This window comes from Plecotus auritus (genome assembly GCF_963455305.1).
Source record: "Plecotus auritus genome assembly, chromosome: 7".
In the NCBI taxonomy this organism is placed as follows: Eukaryota; Metazoa; Chordata; class Mammalia; order Chiroptera; family Vespertilionidae; genus Plecotus; species Plecotus auritus.
The window spans coordinates 109,969,103-109,987,275 of record NC_137774.1 but is presented as its reverse complement, the minus strand read 5'-3'; the positions used below and the strand labels follow the sequence as shown (position 1 = coordinate 109,987,275).

Genomic DNA, 18,173 nt, shown 5'->3' with positions numbered 1-18,173 from the left:
AGCATTGGGTGTGGCAGAACACTGGAGAGAGAAATTGAAAGTGTTAATGAGTTTTCCTGAAGTTATTCATGAGGGCAGACAGGTATTTAGCTTGGGGTGAAAATGATATCAACTCAAAAAGGGAGAATAGGTTAGGTCGTTAGGAGATTCTAAGAACTCAAGAGTTCAATCAATTTCATTCAAAATTTACCTACTGTTCATGTACTACATCCTGAGTCCTGTGCTAAGTACTGAGGAAGGAGCAGAATCCCTCCAGCGATGTATAGTCCAACAAGAGAAATAAACATAACAATTTAGTGCCAAGATAAAAATACATTTGGAGTGTAAGTTAGAAACAAAGTAGAGAGTTCCTTACTTAGGGAAGAATAAAAAGGAAGGTAGTTTAGTGGAGACCAAAAAAATGAAAAAATGTAGACAGCAGTTTGTAGTTGTATAGTTCATGTCTCCATGAGGACCTTAAGGAGTAAATCTATACATGTGATTCCAGGTAGCCTGTTAGGAGGATTATTTGAGGTTAGGATTTTTTATATTGGACCGTGAATATCTAGCATAAAGGATTATTTTACTACCTGCTTCTGATGCAGCCATGACAATATTTTACTAAAGTTTCAAAGGAAGAGAATGAAAGTTAATAACTATTAATATTAACTATGTGGTAGGTGTAACGGAGTGCGTCCCCCGGAGATAGACCACCGAGACCAATTGGATCAAACAGGGAAAAGTTTATTGCAGATTCGAATCTGGGCCCCGCCGTAGCTGACGCAGCAGCAGGCAAGTGCCGTGGCGGAGCGCCGTTGAAAGGGGCAGTCCCTTCCTTTATACCCCTTCCCTCTATAACCGTTGGCCTGGCATTCCCTGATTGGCCCCTTTGAATGACCCGAGAATGTGGGACCCCTTTGTCCTGGACTTTTCCTAATATGGTTCGCTCGCGCAGTGAGGAAGTTCTACACCAGACCTTTTTCTATATGGGTTGTTTGTTACAGAGACAGCTCTGTAATGCCTCTGGCAGGTAGGGGAGTGGTGGTCAGGCAGAAACTATTTCTTTTATTTATGGAACGGGGAGTTCTATAGTGCCTGCAGGGGGTGACCTTTCCAGGTGGTTGTTTTAAATTTTTCTACTCTGACTCTAGACCCCGAGGTCTAGTCCCTTCCTGCCCTCCACAGTAGGCAGGATTCAGAGACCTATACATATATTAGCTCTTTTAATGTTCATAATGCCTTTAAGTACTATTATTATTACACTGATATTACTAATCAGGAAATGGAGGAACGAAGAAGTTAAGTAATTTCCCCCTGATCACACAGTGGCAGAACCATGATTCTATCCCAGATAGTTTGGTCTCAAGAACATGATATAGTTGCCTCACAACTCATCATATAGAAAACTGAGACCAATAAAGTTATTTCCAAAAATGAATTTCCAACTTTGATGGAACTGAAGTGTTTGTAATTGTTCACTGGCCTCCCACTGTGAGAGGGGAAGAAAATCCTTTATCATAATCCCAAGTGGTTTAATTAAGGAACAATATAATTGCTAGTTTGCTTCCAAAAAGGATGATTTCTGTTAACTTCGTTGACTTTGTTTTGGTGAGTGAGGTTTGCAAGTATAAACTAGATTGCAAGACAACTGAATTCTGGGAGAAGTTAAGAGATGCCACCCATAATCTTCCCTTTTACTCCTCTCTCTCTAGTAAGCCCTTAGCCTTCCCTCTAAGTAAATATTGAAGTGTTCAGGTAGGAAACATTCAAACTTATGAAGAATTTTTGTGAGTTTATTTGAGCCAAACTATCTACAAGTGCCAGGAAGCAGTATCTCAGTGAATTGAGATAACGCTCCAGAGAATGGCAGCTTTGCACCTTGTTTGATACAATACAATAAAAAAGGAGACATAAGTGGATTACATGAAATCCTTTGGTGATATGTTAGGGAGGTGGGGGAAAGCAAAGTGGGGAAACTTCTGGGATTGGGTAAAAAATAAAATAATATACACATGGTTCTTTTATTTAGGTGGGTGCAGGATAGTTAATAGTCAACAACTAACTCAATAACCATAAGGGGATTTGTGGTCTCGGCAGAGTGGTGCCTGTGCTTTGAGAAGTCCAGAAAAAAGAAAAATTACTTTGACATTCCAACGATATGTTATTGTAGATGCAAAATGACGATAAACAGGCTCAGTTAAGGTAAAGATTACTTTTGTCAGGGCAGATACTGGCCTAAGACATGACTACCCACCATAAACTGCTTTTAGTTGAAAAAATTTAATTTCAGACCACCCTTTGTGGTTACTTTAGGTCTCTGAATTTGCAAGGCCACCATGCAGAATTCCCTGAGCTAGTCAGATTATTATGTGGCCCCTTTTCGTCCACAGACGGAATAGCTTAACATCAATTTGGTGAAGTGTCAAATAATTAGCCTTTCTAAGAAGCCTATCTATTTCAGCTAAGTCCAGCCTCCATCAGTAACCACAACTCATCACTGGGCACTTGTTCGGCATGGAACTTGTTTGGTTAGCAGAGTGACTTTCTTGAAATGCATTCACACTGATCCTCTGTTCTTGCATCAGAGCTCTGCAGTTAGGCTCTGGGCCAAGGGACAGGCACCATCTGCCTGAAGCCAAACAGGTCAAGATACCTGCTGTGGGTAGGCCTGTACCAACCTTCTCACTCTTCCACTCTCACCCACTCCTTGGAAGAGTAGCTGGCCCACTACCTTCAGCTCTCTGTGAACCTGATGGAAACACCTTCTGCCAGAAAGCATCAAAACCCATAACTGGCACCCTGGCTGCTTTGGCTCAGTGGATAGACCGAAGGATTCTGGTTTGATTCTGATCAAGGGCAAGGCCTGCCTGCTCTCTTCTCTTGTGAATCCTGCAGAGGGCATCTGGGAGGCACACACCGGTTCACCCCATCACTCCTCCAGCCTGGGGGAGGAAGGATTTTCCTCTCCTCTCTCATATTCTCTCTGCCGATCATATTTCATTTGGAAGCAGTACTTAATTAATAGTTTACTTTTCTATGGAACTGTTAGCATTCCTAGATATTGTAAATCATGTATGTTTTCAAGTAAATGATAAAGTGAAATAGAAAAAGGAAGTTGGAATACAACTCTAAAGTACATGGAATTTACCCAAGTGCCATATATAGAAACAAATTTATGTTCAAAGGTAAACCTATTGACAGAGCCATTATTATCTGTTTTCAGATCATTTAATTTTTTAAATTATTATTTCATATAAGGTGACACTTTCTTTTTATATTTTGTCTCTAATCTTTTATCTACCCTTCATTTTAGGCCAAGGTTTCTGGGCCACACTACAAGACAGAACTAAAACAGGAATGGTAAACCTGAAATTTTTTTTACCTTTGAATTTTTTGGAAGACTTAATGAAATTATTAGTTTGCAAGTTTTCTTAACTTTTCCCCCTACAAGACTTGCTAAGTATGAGGCAATCGTGATGACAAATACCCTTTATTAATACTGTGTCCTCATTAGGACAAGGAATATCCCTTTCTTTGTTCTTAATTGAGAAGAATTTTCCAATTGGCAAAGGGTAACTGTTGAGTATGCTGGCAAGGGGTAGGCCATGTCTCCTAGCAATGGAACCTGAATAACAATATAATGACTGGCTACAAAAACACTTGGCTAAGGCATACCAGGGACACTCCCAAAGAGCCAAAAGGCATAATTTTGATGTTACATAGTTCAATTTTTACTAACCCCTGTGAAAAAAAAAACACATTTTATTTTCTTCATGCTAAATATACACTATAGTCTTGCACTCAGATGATCGGAAAACAATTATTTTTTCAAGTACACATGGATCTATGACAATTATGAAAACTTAGGAAAGAAAGCAAAGAAAAAAGCATTCCATTAAATTCAAAATGAGTTATTTTAAAATGAGTAATGTCTTTTAGAAATTACCATATTGGAGGGCATATAATTTGAAGAAAGAAAGAGATGAAGGTAATAATATTAGGAATTTCCCCGGAACCAGAAGACTTAAAACAATTATAGACCATTCTTGAACACCTCAATAGAAAATAAAGAAGAAACAAGTATCTGTTATGGGACAACATATTTTCATCGTAGATTAAAAAAAAATAGATATATATTTATACAGTTATACAAATAAAGCAGTTCCTAAAATAGTCTACATCACTCCTTCTCATCAAAGTTCATATACGAGTCTAATAAAATTGGCCTCTTCAAACACCTGTGGTACACTTTTACTCTCCTTTGTAATTTGCACCCTATACTAGGCTGTTATTCTCTCAAGGTTTTGTATGTGTAAGCCTTCCACAACGAATTGCAAGCTATTTAAGGTCAAAGAATATAACTTTGAAAATTTTCACAGTATCTAATATAGCTACATAATAAACATTATATTAAAAATTCTTTATCCATTCTTCCCTCCAGAAAAATTCCTTTTTAATAAACTCCGTATCCAAAGTGCTATAATGTGATGTTAAGATAAATATATGGCAAGAAACTACATTCCCAGTCTGAAACACCCTAGGGATAAAATGGTTTCTGATCATCAATGCTGAATTTAATGAGTACAAAGAAGTATACACCCGCTCATTCACTGAAACCTTCAGCATCTGATTTAATGTCCCCCTCTAATCCCACACTTGCCAGTAACCTGGCAGACATGAGTGACTCACCGAAAGCTTAGCATATGTTTTCTAACCTCTCCCTTTCATTGTATTTATTCCATGTTAGTAAACTACTTCCATGGCCAGGTACTAAAACTTCCTATCTCACATAATTATTCGCTCTTGAAACATTAAATTAAGTTTTCCAATTCTCTGACCACGACCTCTGACCATTTCAGCTCCATCACATATAATTTCCCAATAATCCTTTTATTGATCCTCTGTTTTCTCTCAGGTCTCCCTCCTCTCTTCACCTCCTTTCATATGCACCTTTAATTATATCATCCACCCATCTTTTCATCTTCTATTTTGCCAATATTACCAACTGTCTTGCCCCATTTTCTTTTTCCGTCACATCTCTCTGAAAGAAACAAATTTGGACCAATGTAAAAGCCCATCTGTATCAGAATTGCTGAATGTTACTGTTGAAAATCATATAGAAATATATGTATATATTCTATTATTTTGTCTGCCCAGAATAGTATCTTCCTTTCTGGTTCCCGGTGCGTCAACCAAGAACTGCAGCTGCCAAACCACCACAGCTCAGCAGCTCCTGCACTGAGTGTCTGCCCCCTGGTGGTCATTGCATGTCATAGCTACCGGCTGGATGGTCAAATGATCGAATGGTTGCTTAGGCTTTTATATATATAGACTAGAGGCCTGGTGCACAATATTCATGCATGGGTAGGATCCCTAAGCCTGGCTGGTGATAAGGGTCAATTGGGGCCTTCCGGCTGCCGGCCAGGGCCTTCCTCTAGCTGCTGGCCAGGGCCACCCTTCCCTGGCTGCCGGCTGCCAGCCAGGGCCTTTCTTTGTTCTGTGCTGCCCTGTGATGGTCAGCACACGTCATAGCGAGAGATCAGTCTCCCAGTTGAACTCCCATGGGGACAATTGGCATATTAGGCTTTTATATATATATAGACTAGTGGCCCAGTGCACAAAATTCATGCACATTAAAAGGGGATTAATTAGAGAAAATATTTTAATATTGCTATTTGCCCTTTATAATAGAAGTGTCAGAGATGAAAGAAAATTAATAAAATGTATATGAAAATCTTCCTCCTGTCAGAGTCTGGGGTGCACTATGGGATCCAGAGTCAAGTCCCCACCCACCCACATGCACCTCAAAATTGCATGAGACCCAGACCTGACCAGCCCCACCCCCATTGGGTTAGATCCAGACCCACCTGGTCCCACCCTTGTCAAGCCCCGCCAGGCAGGGGGTGCAGCCTCAGGTCCCCTGGCCTGGTGCCAGGGCAGAGGGTGCAGCCTAAGGTCCCCCGTCAAGCCCCACATGGGGGGTGGGGGGAGCAGGCCCAGCCTCAGGTTCCTGCTGATTGCTCATTAAGGCTCGTATGGGAACTCGGCCTCCACTGTGGATGCAGCCATCTTGTGTTACGGAAACCCCCACCTCCACTGTGGGTGCCGCCATCTTTGTGATGAAGTGATGGTCAATTTACATATTCCCTCTTTATTATTTAGGATGGTTACAGAGTTTCAGTTTTGTTGGCTGAAGACTTCTGGAGGTAGGTTATGTTGGTGGCAGCACAACAATATGAATGTACTTATTATCACTGAATTGTACACTTAAAAATGGTTAAGATGGTAAATTTTATATGAGTTTTACCACAATTAAAAATTCTTTTTTAAACAAAAAGTATAGATATTATTCTGTGTAGCTGATGTAACTTTCCTGTTTCATAGAGAGACTTGATTAATTCCTCTACCTCCCACTCACTGTACTCTGATCTCTGTGTGACTTCCACTAGTACAATCAACCCTTACCTCTCCAATACAACTTCGGGAATATATGTGTGCTGTGAAGCTCTTGGCTATGTTTCATCCATCAACTTGTCTCCAAATACTTCCTTTCAGATTTGTTGACATTACTTATTTGTTGATGTCCTTTGCTCTCATATTTATCAGAAGATAGCAATTATTATGAGCAATGACTTTATTACTGCATACTATTGGAGAACATCAGTCACCAGATTAAACCTTAAACCAAACCCTCTCTTTTGCAATGAGCAGTCCTAGCTTTAGAGAGTCAGATAAGTATAGGTTTCATACCTCATTAAGTAACAAGTGTTTTGCAATATAGACCACCTTTGTTTTTAAATAAAGGAAACTCATCTAGCTAACAAGTTGACATGGCTGAACTTTCCCAGGTAGGTTTTGTGAACAAGAAGAAATACTCTATTTTTTTAAACAACCCCTGTAAATCACAACCACCTGGGTTTTTAGAGAACTTCTGAGTTAGAAATTTAAAAGTATTTTTTCCCTGGAAGTCTGCCACAAGCCCCCATGAATTTCATATGGATTGATATTTTACTTTCAAACATTTTGGTTAGTCAAGAAGAAGAAATTGGTCATAATTTCAAATTTTTCCTGGAACAATTTTTATGAGGTGTTTTTTTTTTTCCAATTTGTATTTCTTGTGTAAAGATCCTGATAGTGAAAAGAAATGTCTGTGCTTAGTCCGTGATACTATATTGGAATATCCTTTATTTTTTACTGGTTCCTTGTTGGGTTGAAATAACTTTTTTCCAAGTAAATCCAATTGTATTAATGTAATTAAGAGGTAAAAATGTTCAAGTCTTATCATCATACATTTGATTAATTTCTGATTCTGTTGGATAATTTATCATTCAGAATATTTTATCTCTCCTATTTATGCTTTATACCCCACCACATCCTTCAAAGTTTTTGTGATAATTTGTATTAAACATACACACCCCAAAAAGGTAAAATATAAAAAAATAAAATGAGACTCATCTTCCCAGCACACATACATAAAGATTAGACAATTAGGCCCTGGCTGGTTTGGCTCAGTGGGTAGAGTGTGGGCCAGCAAACTGAAGGGTCCTGAGTTTGATTCCAGTCAAGGGCACATGCCTGGGTTGTGGGCTCAATCCCCAATGGGGGGCATGCAGGAGGCAGCCAATCAATGATTCTCTCTCATCATTGATGTTTCTATTTCTCTCTCTCTCCCTCTCCCTTCCTCTCTGAAACCAATAAAAATATATTTTAAAAAATTTAGACAATTAGAATAATAGAAAATGAAAATAGAAACACAGTTATGTTAGCCATTAAAAATTATTAATTGCTCTCATTGTTAGAGTGAGATAATAGAAAAAATATATATGTATATCTCTGCACTCAGTTCCTGCACAGAGTTTCTGAAACCCTTGTAATTTCCAGAGATAAGAGCACTAGGAAAATCTTTTGTTCTATTCAGATGACTCTGAGTGGACTTGTGGATGGGGGCTGGTCACCAGGAAGACCAAACCATGATTAGAAACTTAGAATTTGAAACTATGATGTTTGTCTGTGGTCTGTCCATACCATCTGCCCTAGAAAATAGAATAGGATCCTACATGCTGAAGACATGGATTTATTATATAAACTAGGTACGGATGACCTCAATTCAGTTTCTACCACAGAACTGCTGCAGCAGCAACAACAAAACACCTTAAAACCAGTTACATCAAAGTCAAAATCAGTATTTTGAGTAGATATCCTTTAATACATAATAGGCATCTATCTAACAATCTAATATGGCAGGTCAATTTATTTATGAATGAAAAGGTACATTTTAAATCTAAATCAACTTGAAAGAATTACCTAGAAAGTATAATAACTAAAGTTAGCTACTTTGTCTTAGATTACTTGTGACCAAAGTGTTTTTTAAATTCTCTTTTGAAAATTTAACAGCTAAAATTATTTTAACTGTTTTGAAATGAAAATCAGATGATTGGCAGTCACACTCCAACATGCTAGCATAGACCCAGAAACTAGTTGGACCTTTACCAATCTCCATGTAGCAACAGATGGTCATTCACTATGATATATAGCTTAGATTAACTTAAATAAATATACCCCTGATTTTTTATAAAAACATGTCAACCTTACTTTTTTCCCATTGACAATAACATTAATGGACAATGTTTGCTGTCTGCTTAAGTGTGAGACATATTATTCTTGGAAGATTGCCTAAAATAATGTGTAATTTATACACTTCCATTCACTAGATTTTGTCTTGCATCCAGCCATAGCATCAACAAACTATACCTATAACACATTGCTTTGGATGCTTAAAAATAATTCTTTCTGTATTTTTAAGTTCAGATGTTTTCTAGTTTTTTTGTTTTGTTTTTATTTATTTGAAATTTTTTACAATATACAAAATAAATCTATTATCAGATTGTAGATACAAAATAATTAGCCATTTACATGCAATAAACATAAATATTTCAAGAAAAAATGATTTTAAATATAACAATGTTACATGCAATTCTAGTTATTTTTGAGGAATAATGAAAAGCAACAAAATTCATTATATTTATCATAGTGTTGAGAATTTGCCCACCACATCACTTGGCACCTTATTGGGGAAGACTCATGGTAGAAATGCTTTCAAGTATGACATTGTCCAAAAGCCGAATTAAGCATCAAATAAAAATGGGCCTCCTCAGTACATGGTTTGTGCTTAGCCCACGAACATTATGATTTCCCTAATGGGCTTGTTTCTCTGTTTTGTTAAAGGGAAGCTCAGAACCAGGTAACACCATTAACTTTGATTACAATGTGAATCGTGGTCCCTAGGGAGTTGCATTGTAAAGCTTGCCTAATCAAATGTGATGGTAGTGGGTTGGGGATGTGATAGGAGGGAGAGTGATATCCATAAAGCCTTGTTTTTCACTACAAGGAAACTAAAATCACTTCACTAGCCAAAACCGGTTTGGCTCAGTGGATAGAGCGTCAGCCTGCGGACTGAAAGGTCCCAGGTTCGATTCCGGTCAAGGGCATGTAACTTGGTTGCGGGCACATCCCCAGTGGGAGGTGTGCAGGAGGCAGCTGGTTGATGTTTCTCTCTCATCGATGTTTCTGACTATCTATCACTCTTCCTTCCTCTCTGTAAAAAATCAATAAAATATATATTTAATAAAATCACTTCACTATAAGTTTGTTCTTTGTAACATCATGCAACTTACTGAAATTTTATCTGTATTACATCACTTTGTCAATAGGACAAGAATCACAAATATCTAAAACACATGACTTTGATTATACATCACCATCTAATCTGGTTGAAGCTGGGTCTCAGGTCAAACCAGCAATTATGCTTTGATCATGACTTTCCCTAAAAATTGTTCAGCCTCTTCTTCCTAAAATTGTGTACAGGTTGAAGTATAGTTCAGACAACATATAACCAAATGCTCTGACTTATCTTGTTATGCCCAGATTTCGTGATCCCCAAAGACCACCAGGGAGCCGAGTCCAATGCAAAAGCAAAGAGCCTTTATTCGAGCTAGCTCGAGCTCCCCATCCACCACACTCGCTGAAGCAGTGGCAGGAGGCAGAGAGAGAGCCCCAGGCCCCAAACGCGCTGATTTATAGGGGGCCTGGGAGAGGTAGGAGGGGTGAGGTAGCGTGGCCTCCGCTGATTGGTCAGGGTCAGGTTGCACATGGGGGCAGAACAAGGCTTAGTTTCCTCTTGCATTTCTATTGGCTAATTCAAAAGTGTGGGTTGGGCTCTTGGAGAGGTTCTAGGGCAGGAACCTGACTCCATGAGGTGGAGGACATGGAACAAAGGGAACATGGAGTCCGTCTCTCCCCGCCTTTTCATTCCCCCCTTGTCTTGAAACTTACAGGCCCAATCATGGGTCGGTTTGTATTTCTACTAAACAACATTCCTGGGTCATGAGGATACACCATCCCAAATTCCCTGCACTGGTAAAATCGGAGTCCCCAAGTCTTCCCGGTGTCCCATCCAGTAGCCTTCCTTCCCTCTCCCGTGAAGGAAATGCTCACGGGGTTACAGTGGCTATGGCCTCTCGAGGGACAAGGTGGGGCAGGCGGCCGTCCAACGGTGATCAGGTCACCCTTCCTTTGGGCCTCCCACCAAATGTGTCCAGTTGAGACGCATGACCAGGAAGCACAGAAATAGTCTCCAGTGCCTCCACAAGGGTTCTTTTCCCGGGGCTGAGTTTGCGAGTGCTCAGGGCAGACATAGAAATAGGCAGTCCTTAATGGTTTTGAGTCCTTAATCCCTGCGCCTATCACAGCAGATGTACAGTACGGTGGGGGGTAGATTCTGGGAAAGAGAGTCTGGAGGTCCACCCACAGCTCAGGGAACCAAGTGCCTTTGGGATGGGCTTGAGAAGTCTGATTGAGAATCACTTCTGAGTGGGTGTCTATAATTTGCCAGGTAACATTATAGGGAGTGTGGGGGCTCCTGGTAGCAGGAGTGATCTCAAGGAAGGTTACCAGCATCAGGCAGGTTGAGCATGCCGTAGCTTGAGCTTGAGCGGGTTGCGTTGATCTCAATCGATGCTCCATTTGTTGACCAAGTCTTCCCGGATCACAGATGGGTCCGCTGACCGGACATGAGTGTGATGGACCCAGGTCACAATGCAGTCTACCTTGAGAGCGGTGGGGGTCATCAGCACCACGACATAGGGACCCTTCCAAAGTGGCTCAAGGGTCTCCCAGAGGTGTCTCTTGACATAGACCCAGTCCCCGGGCTTATGCTGATGAGGAGTCGGGGCTGGGCTGGTCTCGTAGATAGCGCGGAGGCGTGGCCAAATGTCCTCGTGTGCCCTCTGGAGCCCTCTCAAGGAAAGAAAGAGTTCTTGACTTTCAAATTATGTAAGAAATTCGGCCTTAAGGTTAGGGATAATAGGGGGTGGCCGGCCGAACATGATCTCATAAGGAGTAAAACCCAGGGTGTAGGGGGAGTTCCTAACCCGGTAAAGGGCATATGGAAGGAGAGCCACTCAGTCCCCGCCAGTCTCTATGGTCAATTTGGTAAGGGTCTCTTTTAGAGTTCTATTCATCCTCTGTACTTGCCCTGAGCTTTGGGGCCTATAAGCGCAATGCAATTGCCAATTTGCCCCAATGGCCTTGGCCCCTGCCTGCGTTACCTGTGAGACAAAAGCTGCTCCATTGTCTGACCCTATCTCAGCGGGAAAACTGTACCTGGGCAAGATGTCTTCCAGCAGCTTCTTAGCTACCGTCTGAGCTGTTTCATGCTTAGTTGGGTATGCTTCTACCCATCCAGAGAAGGTATCTACAAATACTAAAAGATATTTATAGCCATACTTTCCTGGTTTAACCTCAGTGAAGTTGACCTCCCATTGTGCCCCAGGTTTGGTTCCTTGAAGCCTGGTTCCTTTTTCACTCGGCCCGATTCTCGCATTTGTGAGTTGACAAGTCTTGCAGGCAGATACAACCTGCTCTATTTTAATGTCCTGCTGGTGGATCTTAATTCTGGCATGTTGGATTAAGTCCTTTAATTTACGTGCCCCCAGGTGAGTGGACCGGTGCATGTGTTTTATCATGGAGACTCCAAGCTGGTCCAGCAGTATGAGCTCCCCTTGTGGTGTATACCACCACCCCTTCTCCTCCTTTGCTTGGGGAAGCTTCCTAATGTGCTGTAACTCCTCCAGGGAATATCCTGGCTGAACTGGCAGAACTGGGTCTCCTGGGTTTGGGAGCTGTAGGGCCATGGTGGGGATCGGAGAAAGGGCTACTGCCTTGGCCGCCTGGTCAGCCCTGCGGTTTCCTCTTGCCCTGGGTCATCAGCCTTCTGGTTTCCTTGGCAGTGTATGATGGCCAATTTGGCAGGGAGCCATAAGGCTGAGAGTAAGTCGAGTATCTCCTGTTTATTCTTTATAGTCCACCCCTCTGCTGTTAGTAACCCTCTCTCTTGGTAGATTGCCCCATGAACATGAGCAGTGGCGAACGCATACCGGCTGTCTGTGTAGATGTTGAGCCGCTTTGCAGCTCCCAGTGTCAGGGCCTTGGTGAGGGCCACAAGCTCTGCTCTCTGGGCTGACGTCCCGGAGGGTAGAGCCTCTGCCCATACAGTGTCCATTTCAGTGACTACAGCTGCACCCGCATACCTGCTCCCGTCCGTACGAAGCTGCTTCCATCCGTGAACCAGGTGACATCTGCATCTAGAAGGGGCTGGTCGGTCAAGTCCTTCCAGAGCCCATGCACTTGCTCTAGGATTCCCAGGTCCTCGTGCAGGGCCTTGTCGAAGATGGTGGGCGAGTTCTTGAACCCCTGAGGCAACTGAGTCCACGTCAGTTGTCCGCTGTAGCCCTCTTCCGGGTCATGCCACTCGAAGCCGAACAGGGGTTGACTGCGGGATGCCAGCGGCAAACTGAAAAAGGCATCCTTCAAATCTAACACAGTATACCAGACACGGGAGGGCGCCAGAGAGCTTAAGAGAGTGTATGGGTTGGGGACTGTTGGATGTATGTCCATAACTCTTTTATTTACTTCCCGGAGGTCCTGTACCGGCCGGTAGTCATTTGTGTGGGGCTTCTTGACTGGCAGGAGGGGGGTGTTCCAGGCAGACTGTCAGGGGACCAGCACCCCTATGCGTGGCTGAATTCCCTTCCGGGCTTCCTGAGGCATGGAGTACTATTTGATTCTCACCGGGCCTTCCCCTGGTTTTAACTCTACCAGGATTGGGGCCCTGTGGGGGGCGAGCCCCACTCCCCCTGTCTCCGCCCAAGCCGTGGGGAACTCCTGCAGCCATTCGTCCATGCTGCCTTCTATTGGATAGGCTTTTTGATGAAGCCAGTACTCATCCTCCAGCCTTATGGTCAGGACCTGAATGGGGTGGCCCTTGCCATCAGTAACCTGAGGCCCCCCTTGTCTGAAAGTTATCTGAGCTCCGATCTTAGTGAGCAAGTCTCGTCCTAACAGTGGGTAGGGGCATTCCGGAATTACCATAAAAGAGTGGGATACCTGTCCCATCCCTAAATCCACCGTTCTTCGGGTAGTCCATGAATACTGGCTCATACCAGTTGCCCCTTGTACCCAAGACTTCTTATTTGTTAATTTTCCTTGAGGCATACGGAGGACCGAGTGTTGCGCTCTGGTGTCGACAAGGAAGTCAGTGGGGGTCCCCTCCACTCTAAGAGTTACCCTGGGCTCGGGGAGGGGGTCCGAACCCCGACTCCCCTAATCACTCAGTTCATCTAGCTCCAGGACCTTCACTCAATCAGCTTCGCCTCCCTTTTTGCTGGACCTTTTTGGACACTCTTGTTTCCAGTGCCCTATCTCACTACAGTAAGCACACTGATCTTTCTGCAGCTTCTGCCTCCTGCCCCGGGCGGTCCCCTTACCATCTTCCTGGTTGCTGGCGAGTTGGCAGAGACAGCGGTTCCGTTCCTCGGAAGAGTCCATGGTGGTGGCAAGCAGGATCTTAGCTAGGTCTCGGGTTTGTTTGCTGCTAGCAGCCGCCGCAGCGTGATCCTTTCTTCTGGGGGCTCCCTGTTATTATACACCTTCTCAGCTACCTCCAGTAGGTCCTTTAAACTCTTCTCCCCCAACCTATCTACTTTTTGCAGTTTCTTTTTAATATCGCCAGCTGATTGGTTTACAAAGCTTATGATCACAGCTGCCTTGTTTTCAGGAGCTTCTGGATTCATGGGGGTGTAGGTGCGGTATGCCTCCATGATCTGTTCTAAAAAGACAGCTGGAGACTCATCCCTTTCCTGCTGAACATTCCCTACCTTGGCCAAATTAGTTGGCTTTCTAGCAGCCATTCGGAGATCCCCCCCCCCCATTAGAGTCTGGCAGTAGACCTGGAGCCTCTCCTTACCTTCTGCCGTGTTGAAATCCCATTCAGGCCTAGTTAAGGGAAAAGAGACATCTATCTGGACCGGGTGGTGGTTGGGTTCCCATCCATGCCTGGAACCACTTTCCGGGCCTCATTGAGGATTCTTTCCCTCTCCTCAGTTGTGAACAGGACCTGTAAAAGCTGTTGGCAGTCGTCCCACGTGGGCTGGTGGGTGAAAAGGACAGAATCTAACAGATCAATAAGCCCTGCTGACTTCTCAGAGAACTTAGGATTCTGAGACTTCCAGTTGTAAAGGTCACTAGTGGCGAGAGGCCAATAGTGATGGGGTTGATTGCCATCCGCATCTGGGGGCCCTGCGGCTTGTAAAGGTAGGGTTTTAATAGTGGAGTTGGGGGCTGTGACAGACAGTTCCCTCTGAGCCTTTTGTCTAGTAAGAGGCGGGCTTCCCACCAGAACCGCAGCCGCTCCCGGAACTCTGCCCCCAGCCGCTCCCGGAACTCCGCCCCCCGTGGTGTCCACTTCCCCTCGCGTGGGAGGATCGCCCCCCTGTGGACTTCTAGGGGGCTGATATGAGGGAGGAAAGATTAGTTCCTCTTCAGTTCCCCCCTGAAAGACAGGGTAGAGGGGAGCTGATGGCGGGGTGAGGTCCTTCTTCTCCTTCACCTTCTCCATTTCCTGCAAAGCAAGTATGGGTTTCAGCTCTGGGGGGCACAGGGACAGAAAGGGCTTAAGCCAGGAGGGTGGATCTTCCACGAGGTCCTGCCAATAATAATGTAAGGGAGTTGATCAGGATGTCCCTTCTTGGGCTGAGAGATGATGTCCCTCACCCGGTGGATGGTGGGGAGGTCGAAGGTCCCCTCCGGCGGCCACCCGACACTAAAAGTCGGCCATTCCCTAGAACAAAAAGTTTGCCACCGGCCCTTCCGGACCTCTACACTGAGGTTGCTAGCTCTTCCCTTAACCTCTTTGAAATGATCAACCATAATGCTTAAAGGAGTGGTTTGAGTCTGTCCCATGATGTCCATCAAGAGAGTCCACAAAACAAAACAGAAAAACACAGATGCAGACAAAGGGCCCTTAAGACAAGCTTTCCAACACGAGTCCGTTGGAACAAAACTGACAAAACCGAAAATGCGGATGACGGCCTCACGCTGATTGGTGGGAGCGACCCACCTCATCCCAGAGGTTCGAGGGGAATATGTGTCCCTCCTGAAGGAGGATCGGGACGTCTCCCGATTCCTTCTGCCCGTGGTCCTCCAGTGCGTCCACCTAGACCGCTTCAGTCACTGCCAGAGATCCATAAATGAGCTCACACAAAAGAGACAAGGAACAGACAGACCCCTACTGTGGCCAGTCAGACTCTCCAGATTGGGGGTCCCTTGAGGGTCTTGGGGATCCCGGGCGAGCCCCCAAATGTTATGCCCAGATTTCGTGATCCCCAAAGACCACCAGGGAGCTGAGTCCAATGCAAAAGCAAAGAGCCTTTATTCGAGCTAGCTCGAGCTCCCCGTCCACCACACTCACCAATGCAGCGGCAGGAGGCAGAGAGAGAGCCCCAGGCCCCAAACGCGCTGATTTATAGGGGGCCTGGGAGAGGTAGGAGGGGTGAGGTAGCGTGGCCTCCGCTGATTGGTCAGGGTCAGGTTGCACATGGGGGCAGGGTGCGGCTTACTTTCCTCTTGCATTTCTATTGGCTAATTCAAAAGTGTGGGTTGGGCTCTTGGAGAGGTTCTAGGGCGGGAACCTGACTCCAGGAGGTGGAGGACATGAACAAAGGGAACATGGTGTTGGTCTCTCCCCGCCCTTTCATTCTCTTAGTAAACAGTCCAGAATTCAAACATCCAAGTGTGGGCCTGCTTTCCTTGGAGTTTCTAAATTGATCCTTACAACATGCTTGTCCTGCCTGGCTCTCTGCCCCTGAGTTTCTTCAGATCCTAGTTATCATAAGCGTGTTGACTCAGCTCTAATCAGAAAGAATAAATGCAACTATGCCAGGTTATTCTTGTAAACCTAAATGTGGAGGTTAAAGTCACAAGGTTATTAACTCATTCATTCAACAAATGTTTAGCACCTATTATAAATGCTTTTTGGGTTTGTTTTCCCGATATCCTTTTTCCTTTTCTAACAGAAATGTGATTTTTTTTTTTGGGGGGGGGGGGGGTAAGAGGGGGAAGAGGAATTACCTCTTTCTTAATACAATCTGGTTAGACTTTACTTTGTAATCTTTCCTCTCATTTGCATATTAAGAGACAAAGATACTCAAAGTGGTTGAAATGCCATCCTGACCAGGGGCAGCTTTCTGATCATTGGCTGGAGGACCTGTGGGACCTCTGGTTCTCTAGCCACCATCAGCTCCAAGAGCTCCCCAAATCCTTAACACAATTTTTGCTTTTGCTTATATTAGCCATGGTTGTTTAATCTTGTTTGGAATCAAAGAACTCAGCTGATAAACTAACTCTCATGTATTCACCACTATGTTTGATGCTGGAAAAAGAATATAAAATAATTAAAAGGCAGAGCCCCATTCTTCCAAAAACATTCTGTACAACTGAAAAAGCAACATATGCATATCAGGAGAAAAATACATAGGTCATTTATTACCAAATTGAAGACACCACCACTTTATTAAAGGCTAGTTAATAGAGAGAAAATGAGGACAAACAGCTGTTGTGAAGAATGGAATGCTCACAGGAAGGTGGTAGAAGAGGAAGCCATCAAAGAAGCCAGAAAAATAAGTAGGAATAAGATAGCAAAAAAAAACAAAAACAGACTTTTGAAGTGGACTTTAAGACAAATCCTTAACTTCTCCAGTCCTCAGTTTCCTCCTCTGTAGAATGGGGGTAATGATGATGCCACTTCATAGGGTGTGGTGATGACAAGATGAGTTCATATACATAAAACACTTAAAAATATTTGGACTACATTAACAAATGATACAGATCTGCCTTTTCAAGAAGAGCATCATTTCCAGCTCAAGTCTCCAAGAAGTGCAAGCCAAGAACATTCCATGAATTTAGTTATTAGTTGTCAACTATCAAAAAATACAAAACAGCCCTAGTCAGTTTGGCTCAGTGAATAGGGTGTCGGCTTGCGAAATGAGGATCCTGGGTTCAATTCCAATCAAAGGCACATGCCTTGGTTGCAGGCTCGATCCCCAGTAGGGAGCATGCAGGAGGCAGCTGATCAATGACTCTCACTCATCATTGATGTTTCTATTCCTCTCTTGTCCTCTCTAAAATCAATAAAAAAAATATTTTTAAAAGAGTCTGTGTTATCACAGATGATTATGAAAAAAATTATTTTAAAAAAACACAGAACAGTTTTTAGATAGAAGTGAGATTACAACAGGTTAAAAAGAGAATGAGTGGTGAAAACATGGAAGATGTAGATTTTTGATTCAAAAGTTTGTCAGTGAAATGAAAGTGAGAGCAAATGTTTTATAAAGAGCAGGTAGATACCACAACATTTGGAAGGCACAGCAGAAGGCTCAGGAAGGAGGAAGTGATAAGGACAAGAACAAAACCAGGGGTGGGCAAACTTTTTGACTCGAGGGCCACAATGGGTTCTTAAACAGGACCGGAGGGCCGGAACAAAAGCATGGATGGAGTGTTTGTGTGAACTAATATAAATTCAAAGTAAAGGAACGGAAGGGAGAGCAAGAGAACCCTCCGCTCTTTCGGCTCTGCGGGCCAGATAGAACAGCCGAATGGGCCGGATCTGGCCTGCGGGCCGTAGTTTGCCCACGGCTGGGACTCTAAGCCAAAGATTTTCATGAGAGTCAATAAAAAGATTCAGGACATAGAGTAGTTTATCTTAGGGAAGTGAAGTCTTCCTTTGAATCTGGAGGGAAAAATTAAAGTATATTCATAGAGAAAATGATATGTTGAAGTGAAGAGTAAAATCCATAATGAAT

General features: G+C 43.5%; 1 pseudogene across 1 annotated transcript in view; it reads right to left on the bottom strand.

Moving 5' to 3' along the window:
- The window catches only part of LOC308252742 (serine/threonine-protein kinase tousled-like 2), a 49,358-nt pseudogene extending 35,495 nt beyond the window's left edge, over nt 1–13,863 (bottom strand). The window contains exon 1 of the transcript in view: nt 13,803–13,863. The product of the transcript in view is annotated as a serine/threonine-protein kinase tousled-like 2 (transcript). The remainder of the gene's footprint in view (nt 1–13,802) is intronic.
- Nucleotides 13,864–18,173: the final 4,310 nt, after the last annotated feature.